Source organism: Olea europaea, chromosome 7 (genome assembly GCF_002742605.1).
Source record: "Olea europaea var. sylvestris chromosome 7, O_europaea_v1, whole genome shotgun sequence".
Lineage (NCBI taxonomy): Eukaryota > Viridiplantae > Streptophyta > Magnoliopsida > Lamiales > Oleaceae > Olea > Olea europaea.
The window spans coordinates 17,574-25,184 of NC_036243.1; the positions used below are offsets into that span (position 1 = coordinate 17,574).

The 7,611-nt window shown below is 31.2% G+C and overlaps 1 long non-coding RNA gene across 3 annotated transcripts; it reads left to right on the forward strand.

Annotated features, from left to right (window-relative positions):
• The first annotated feature begins 762 nt into the window (after positions 1–762).
• Positions 763–2,744, forward strand: LOC111396578. Of its 3 annotated transcripts, none has more exons than XR_002703031.1 (5): positions 763–1,375; positions 1,479–1,566; positions 1,687–1,865; positions 2,142–2,318; positions 2,470–2,744. It is a non-coding gene; the product is annotated as an uncharacterized LOC111396578 (long non-coding RNA). The 3 variants fall into 3 exon arrangements; XR_002703032.1 differs by having other exon boundaries at positions 764–1,375; positions 1,730–1,865; XR_002703033.1 differs by having other exon boundaries at positions 764–1,375; positions 1,742–1,865.
• The last annotated feature ends 4,867 nt before the right edge of the window (positions 2,745–7,611 follow it).

Here is a 7,611-nt window from a genome sequence, read left to right on the forward strand (position 1 = left end):
CAAAACTAGACAAGCACAATCCATGTGAATTACACAAATAACACTTAAGTCTAATAGAGTTAAGAGAACCATATTCTCACAGAAGAATATATTGCTATAGAAAAAAAAAATTCTCCTATTTTAAGTATACTTTTGAGTGATCTAACTCTGTGAATCTTTATTAATTATTGAATAAAACAAATGAGTTGCATTAGAGCTGTCGGTTAAAGAAAACTATAATCCTAAAAACTCCCCGCACAGGCCCATTTGTTTTGCATTAGAGCTGTCAGCTAAAGAAAACTATAATCCTATAAATAAAACTCCGTTCACAGGCCCCTTTGCACAAGATGACCCCTTTATATAGGGCCTGTACAGGGTCTCTCACATGGAGATAGACCCCACATGTGGATCTCTTGTGGGGAGGTCCACGCCATGTGTGTGCACTTGTACAGACAAGTAGCACAACTGTAATCCTATTTCCCTTTACTATTTAATTCATTTATGAAATACTTTCGATTTTCCCATTTTATCCTTATATTTTCGGTAAATCCCTACTCTCTTTCTTATTTTATTTATATTCCTTTTCCTTGAAAGAATCTATCATTTGTTTACTGTTCATCCAGTAATGGGTCTGATTGGGAGCGATTTTTTTCACTAAAAAAATTGATTTTTTGACCGTTATTTCACTATTTCAGTCGTCATATTTTACTTTTTCTCTCATGTGAACCCCACTTTTCTTTTAACGATCAAAAAATCAATTCTCAAAATTACTCAAACAGGCTCATTCTATCCATCCACTACTTTCTTCTCGTCCATTCTCGAACGAAGAAACCCTAGATGTTGACTTCTAATCTTCTTCCCTCTCTTCCACAGATTTGCAAATTAGTCATGTCTCTATCTAAGAAATTCGAATTTTCAGAATACCCTTTTGCTCTTCTTCTGCATTGTTGGTTGACGATCTTCTTTTTGTATTGTTAGCCGTTCAATTTTCTCTATTCTGTTTGTTCAAACTTGTGTGAATGCAAAATGAATATATTTACCACTCAAAACCCAGTACTTTTAGTTTTAATTTTTAAATTATCAAAAATTAATTTTTGCATGTGTGTGCATAATTATTAGTAGGGATTTGAATGGATTATTTTCGGAGGTTGAATTGAAATCTATTGGATGAAGAAGAAGTCGGACTGTTGAGGTGTGTGAGCTTAGGTGCCAAAATTGAGTGAAGGGCTTTCTTCTTTTGGTAGAATGCTGCTGAACAAATCACATTCTCCTTCTTCACGGCAGAATCCAGTTAATACTTATTATTAAGAGCTTTCGAACGTTTCATAATTATTTTTGATAAATCTTTTTCTGTGCTTTTTTCAGGAAGTAAAAAGTCCTCCAACCTCTACCGATGGTATGACTTTTCTTTGTGTTATGTAACTTATGTTTGAGAATTTGCTGATGTGAAAATTTATCATGTTTCGAATAATGAATTAACTATGATTATACCACTGAAGATGATGAAGCCAACGACGAAGAGCGATAGATGAGGAGCTCAAACGCGACTGTTTGCAAACGAGTTTGGCAGAAACTCACACAATCGAAGTAACCCATTATAGAAAGAATATTTTTCTTTTGTTTGGACCTTGTTTCTAATTTGGGTTTTATAAATCTTTTTTGAATGTGGGTCTGAAATTATTATTTATTTTTTTAATCTTTTGTCAGATTTTTTATTTGTCTTCATTTGGAGTTTGTCCATGTTTTGGAGGGAGTTGTGCAGGTCTGATTGTGTGTGGAAAGCTCTATGCAAAGATGGTTGTTATGCACGTGATTTTGATAAAGATTCTTCAGCTTTCCAAGATCAAAATTTCGAGCTTGACCAGTGAATGAATTCCAATTTAAAGGTCTTTTATCTATTTCTATAATTTGGGTTTTGTATTATGTTTGAGCACTTTTACTTTCTTTATTTAGTATATATCTTGTTCTTTAGGTGAATGAATTATCACTTTATTGTAATTGAGATTTTATGTTATGTTTAAGTTTTGTTTTAAACGTGTAATGAAAAAATTAGCAATAAATAAGGTCCACCTTTTGTAATTTATTTTCTTGGGTGTGAAGAAATTTTCTGGAATCCTTGAAAAAAAAGGATTATGTTCCCTAATATTTCTTGCTTTGTACAGATTTCATACATTCTTGTGGATTTACTAATATGATGGGCATAAGAGGATACATTAATGACTTCAGGAAAAAGAAGATGAAGTTTGATCCTACTGCATACTTGAGTACATACTATGAGTCAGTATCTCATTTACCAACGGGCTACATGTGAAGTTCCCACATTGTGCCAAAGCAAAATGGTAAGCGTGCCATTTAGAATTGCATGACTAATATTCATGGAGGCAATAATTTTTCATTGCCGAGAAGCTAAATTATGTAGAAATCTTGTTTCGGTCAACATTTTCCATATCTCAATCTTATATAGGACTAATCCTTTCAACTAATCTGCAGACTGTGGCCGTCTGGTTGATATTGTCGACTCTGGCCATCTGGTTGATATTGTTGGTTATTTTTTTTTAAACTAGCAATCAAAATGTCAACCTCCTGAAGAATTTGCTGAATGGATGCAAAAGGGATTTAGGCCCTTCAACTAAGTTCGTAGAAGAAATTTCTAATTATTATTAGTATTTTCACTTAGAAGCAATTTTTAGTACACAATGGAACTTTTGTCTCATAAGATTTTTTCACATATAAGTAAATTTTTTAGTTATTACATTATTGTTTTACTTATAGTTGAAATTTTAGTTGTAAGTCGGAAATAGAGGAAGCTTTGGATTTTCTACATTCAAGGGACAATATAGGATGAAATAATGGATGAATGCACATTTACTCTGCTCCACAGCAGGCGACCCAATGCCCATGGTGGACTCCGGTTTTACCCCAACACTTTTTCCAGCCCATCTCTAATAACTCGCATGAGAGCCTCTTTCTTGGAGGTAAGGATGAATAAATTTTAAGTTTTTTGTGATTTCTTAAAAAAGTCCAAGTTTACACTCAAGAATTATGTAGAGAGCAGTTGAATGTTAGGAAATTTAAACTTTATGATATCATGCGTGTGATTCTGAAATGGATGTATCAAAATGTGCATAATTGTATGTTCTATGCGGGATGGATATTGGCCTTCATGGAGAAACGGTTGAGAAGTTATTATAGAGAAGCGGGAAGAATAATCGAATTCAACAGAGGGACGGTCCAATTTAAGAGATGATTTAAGTTTGCATGAAGTTGAAAGTGTTGAAGAAGATATTGAGACTTCTTGGAAACTCGACTTTCCGATTGAGGAATGCTCTTTTCATACTAATAAAGAGAAGCTAAAGGTCTTGTCTGATGAAGCATTTGCAGATTTTTTATGAGAAAAGTTTGCAAGCAAATGCATTAGGCCTATTCCGGCATTGTGTGGTGATGGAACAGTGGTGGACTTGTTTAAACTTTTTTGGGTAGTGAGGAAAATAGGCAGATCTAATGCTGTCTCGAGGAAAAATATATGGGGCTTTGTCACAAAGGAACGTAAGTTGCTTTTTGGGGTCATTCCATCCATTAGGTTGATTTATTTGAAGTACTTGAACCAACTGGATCAACGGTTGTGGCAAATATTTAATGATAGGGCTGTAGAGGGTGGACAGAGTGGAGTCTTGCAAAAATTAGATTTATTGTCTTGGGAGTTGGAGATAAAGCTACGCTTAACCCAACGAGAGTAGTTGCTAAATTTTTATCTTCCTACATGCTAAGATTAAGAAGATGCAGTTTTAAAAGTTCAGTATTTCGTAGGTGTTACATGAAGGCTTTAGAGGATGCCCTCTGTAAACGTGTAATTATTACTCGTGATGAAACCATCGCCAAATATTTAGACCCAAAAACTGCAGCTGGCAACAGAGATGCTTTGGCCAAAATTGTCTACTGAAGGTTGTTTTTCTGGTAAGTTTCATTTTTATGCTTGAAGGAGATGCTCATTAGTTGACACATTCCTAACCTAACATACGGTGGCTTTTTAATCTATCTATTTTTGAGTTTGTTAGATCCATTGATTATTATTATTATTTATGTTGAGTGAGAAGATTTTACTATTACTTATCATTTCGTCACTCTCTTTCAATGCTTCATATCTATATATTGAAGTGTGAAATAATTTATACATATTGACCTCGTGAAATTAATTTCATTTTTTTACTTACATCATTGAAAGCTAACGTTACCTTAAAAATAACTCTACTCGTGCATTGCACGAGCAAGAAACTAGTTACTTTAAAAGAATGGATCCAGTTTTACTGTTAATCCTGGGGTCTCTGTGTTCACATTTGGCTTATTTGGAACTAGTTTGACACTATATACTAAAATATCGTAAAAGAAGCGTGTTACAATTGAACTCTTCAACTGGTTTTTTCTCAGCAAACCCTACTCTTCTTCATCCTCTCGCAAAATTCAGAAAACCTTCACAAATTAGTTCCCTTTCCTTTCATTCTGTCACCGTCGTAAAATCATAAAATTTTCCTAGAGCCATGCTCTCGCTTTTTCTTACTGTACTATCTCAATGGAAGTGAAAGAAAACCCGTGGGAATTTTAATCAATGACTACAACTTCTTCATTCGACTGTTTTCATCCTTGTACGATTTGGACCGACGCTTCTTCACATGGGTGTGATTTGGTGCATGTTTTCGAATTTATACCCTCAAATCGTGAGGTGTGTGAATTTGAGATTTGTTTAATTTAGGGTTCTTCAGCATTTGTCACGTCTTTGCGAGTTCATGCACGTTTTCATTTAGATAAGTTAGGGTTACTGGTAATTGGAAAGAACTTTTGGTGAGAGAGAGAAGAAAGTAATTCATACCACTACAAGTAAAAAGACCTTGGTAACAATGTCATAAAAAGTGTCGGCGTGCAATGTACGTCATTATTAGTTAGACGATTTTTTACGACGTGAGAGTTTTTTACCTTTAAGGACGTGCGCCTATACATCGTAAATGTGCATTTTTACTTTTAATAGCGTGCAGTTGCTCGTCGTGAAAGACGACCCTGTTAGTGTTTGCATGTTAATTTAATTTTTAAAAATCAGTTTATTTATTTGATTACGGGCATCTATAATAATTTCACAAATTTAATTTCAACTCAACTAAGATGAAAATTAAAATATTTTTAAGTACAAGTTAGCATGATAAACAACATTAAATTAATTATTTATTCTGAACTTAAATGAAAAATTAACTCAAACATTTATCATATAAATAAAATGTACCAACCAATGTAACAAATACTTTCACACTCTCAATCAACAGGCGTAAGTTTAACAAATGACTAGCTTAATTGATAATTAATGGCTACTCAACTAATAGACATGAGTTCAACCAATGCAAATTAGTTATTTTGCAAACAAAAGAATGCTTTCCAACCAACATGGGAGTGTCTCTCTTTATGTATATCATCAAAATAAGCTTTACTAGACGGGAGAAAACAAAAATAAAAAATCAGGTAGGCTGGTCACTCTTCAATGAAATGGTCTTGGGATGGTCCCAACCATGGAATTCAAGTGAGTCCGCCATAGAACAGCGAAATAATAAATATAACCAATTAATCCCTCCTTATCTTAAAAGAGAAAGTGTAAGGTTTACTGTTCATTTTTGTCATATAGGTTTTCACACGAAACTAGTTTGAAACCGATTTGACAACAGTAAATTATTCTATTCATTGATGCTGTAGCATTATTTTTACACGTCATTTCACCATTTTCACACATTTCATTGTAATGTCACTTCTATTATAATATTTCTTCATTTTCACAAACTACTTCTTTTGATTAAAGGCAATGCCATATATTATATAATAAATAAACGAAATTAAATATAAAAATTATTTTTAAAAAATTGCAGATAAAAATAAAAAAAAAACTATTATAAAGTTTTTAAATTAAACCAGGGGCTTTCGCCTTTCAGGCCCGGATGGAATAGAGTCCAGGGCAGCCGGGTAGAATAGGAATTAGACCTAACACGATTCCAAATAGAAAAACTTCAATCATTTCAATTTTTTGAAAAGGAGACTAAAACGATTTAAAGAAAAAATAAATATTATTTGATTCAAATTTAACGAATGTCTTTATATCATAAGGAATGTATAAAAATTATTTTATTAAACAAATAAAATAAAAGAAAGTTACAAAAATTAAATAAATAATACATATATATTATGTAATTAATTGAAATTAAAAAAATTATATTTAAAAAAACAAAAAATCTCTTCGTGAACGGAGAGAATCTTTCCATCCACTGAGAGAATCACTACTTTTAAAAGGAGAACTTTTTTTTTTACATAGAGTGATAAAACTTCGTACATGAAGTGATTCTACTTTATGCACGGAGTGGTGATAAAATTTTTTTTTAATTTTATTTATAGTAATTTTTTATTAATAAATATTTAATTTTAAAAAAATCCATCCTTATCTTAAAAGAGAGAATGTGAGGTTTACTGTTCTCCGTGCACGGAGCAATGTTTTGGAGAGATAGATCTTTTTTTTTTCCTTAGCAAATTTCATTTAGATAAATGTGTTAGTGTAAAATATATTTTAAAAATTAAATATATTTACATATCTACTTACAAATTTAATTTAATATTTTTTATTTAAAAGTAGCTTTTATAATTATAATTTTTTTTTTACTTTTAAATAACTTGAATAATTTTTTGAGAAAATTGTCGAGAAAAAATAATAAACATTAATAAAATAATTGATTTTTTTAAGAAAAAACGAGTTATGCGCATTTTTTAACACACGTTTGATATATGTTTAATTATTTTTGATATTCATTTAGATCATTCGATGTGTTTATAATATAGTTCTCGAAATGAGTTTCAAGATAATATAGAAAATTTATTGATTCGATTACCGTACAATCATCGATGAATTTTTAAAATTAGCTTGTTATCGAAATTCTCGAAATAATAGTTTGGAAATGCTTATTTTGATGCCTCATAACATTTGCTATGATTGACTGTTTCGTGCACCGTTGACGATGTGTAATATTATGTTGTGAGTACTTCAAAATAATATCAAGAATGTAATATTTTGACTTCATTTGATATCCCATAATGAGTTTGAAAATGAAAACAAAAACATAATTAAAAAAAAAAAAAAAACCGACCGACCTTTAAGCAATGCTTCGTGCACGGAGCTTGTTTGCTCTGTGTACGAAGCTAACAATGCTCACGGAGCCAACAATGCTCCGTGCACGGAGCAAACATCGCTCTGTGCACGGAGCAATGTTAGCTCCATGCACGGAGCAATGCACATATTTTTTTTCTTTTTTTTTTAACTTTTATTTGTAGTAAATTTTTTTATTAATATTTAATTTAAAAAAATTACACATATCTAAATATATAATTAAAAATGTTGAAGTTAATATATATATATATATATATTTACCTATAAGTAGTTTTTACAATTATAAATTTTTTCTTTACTTTTAAATAATTTGAAGTGATTTTTTTACTTATAAGCAACTTTTTACATTTTAGATAGTGTAATCTTTTTTATTAATATTTAATTTAAAAAACTAAATATATCTAAATATTTATACTTAAAATATTTTAAGTTAATATTTTTTTACTTAT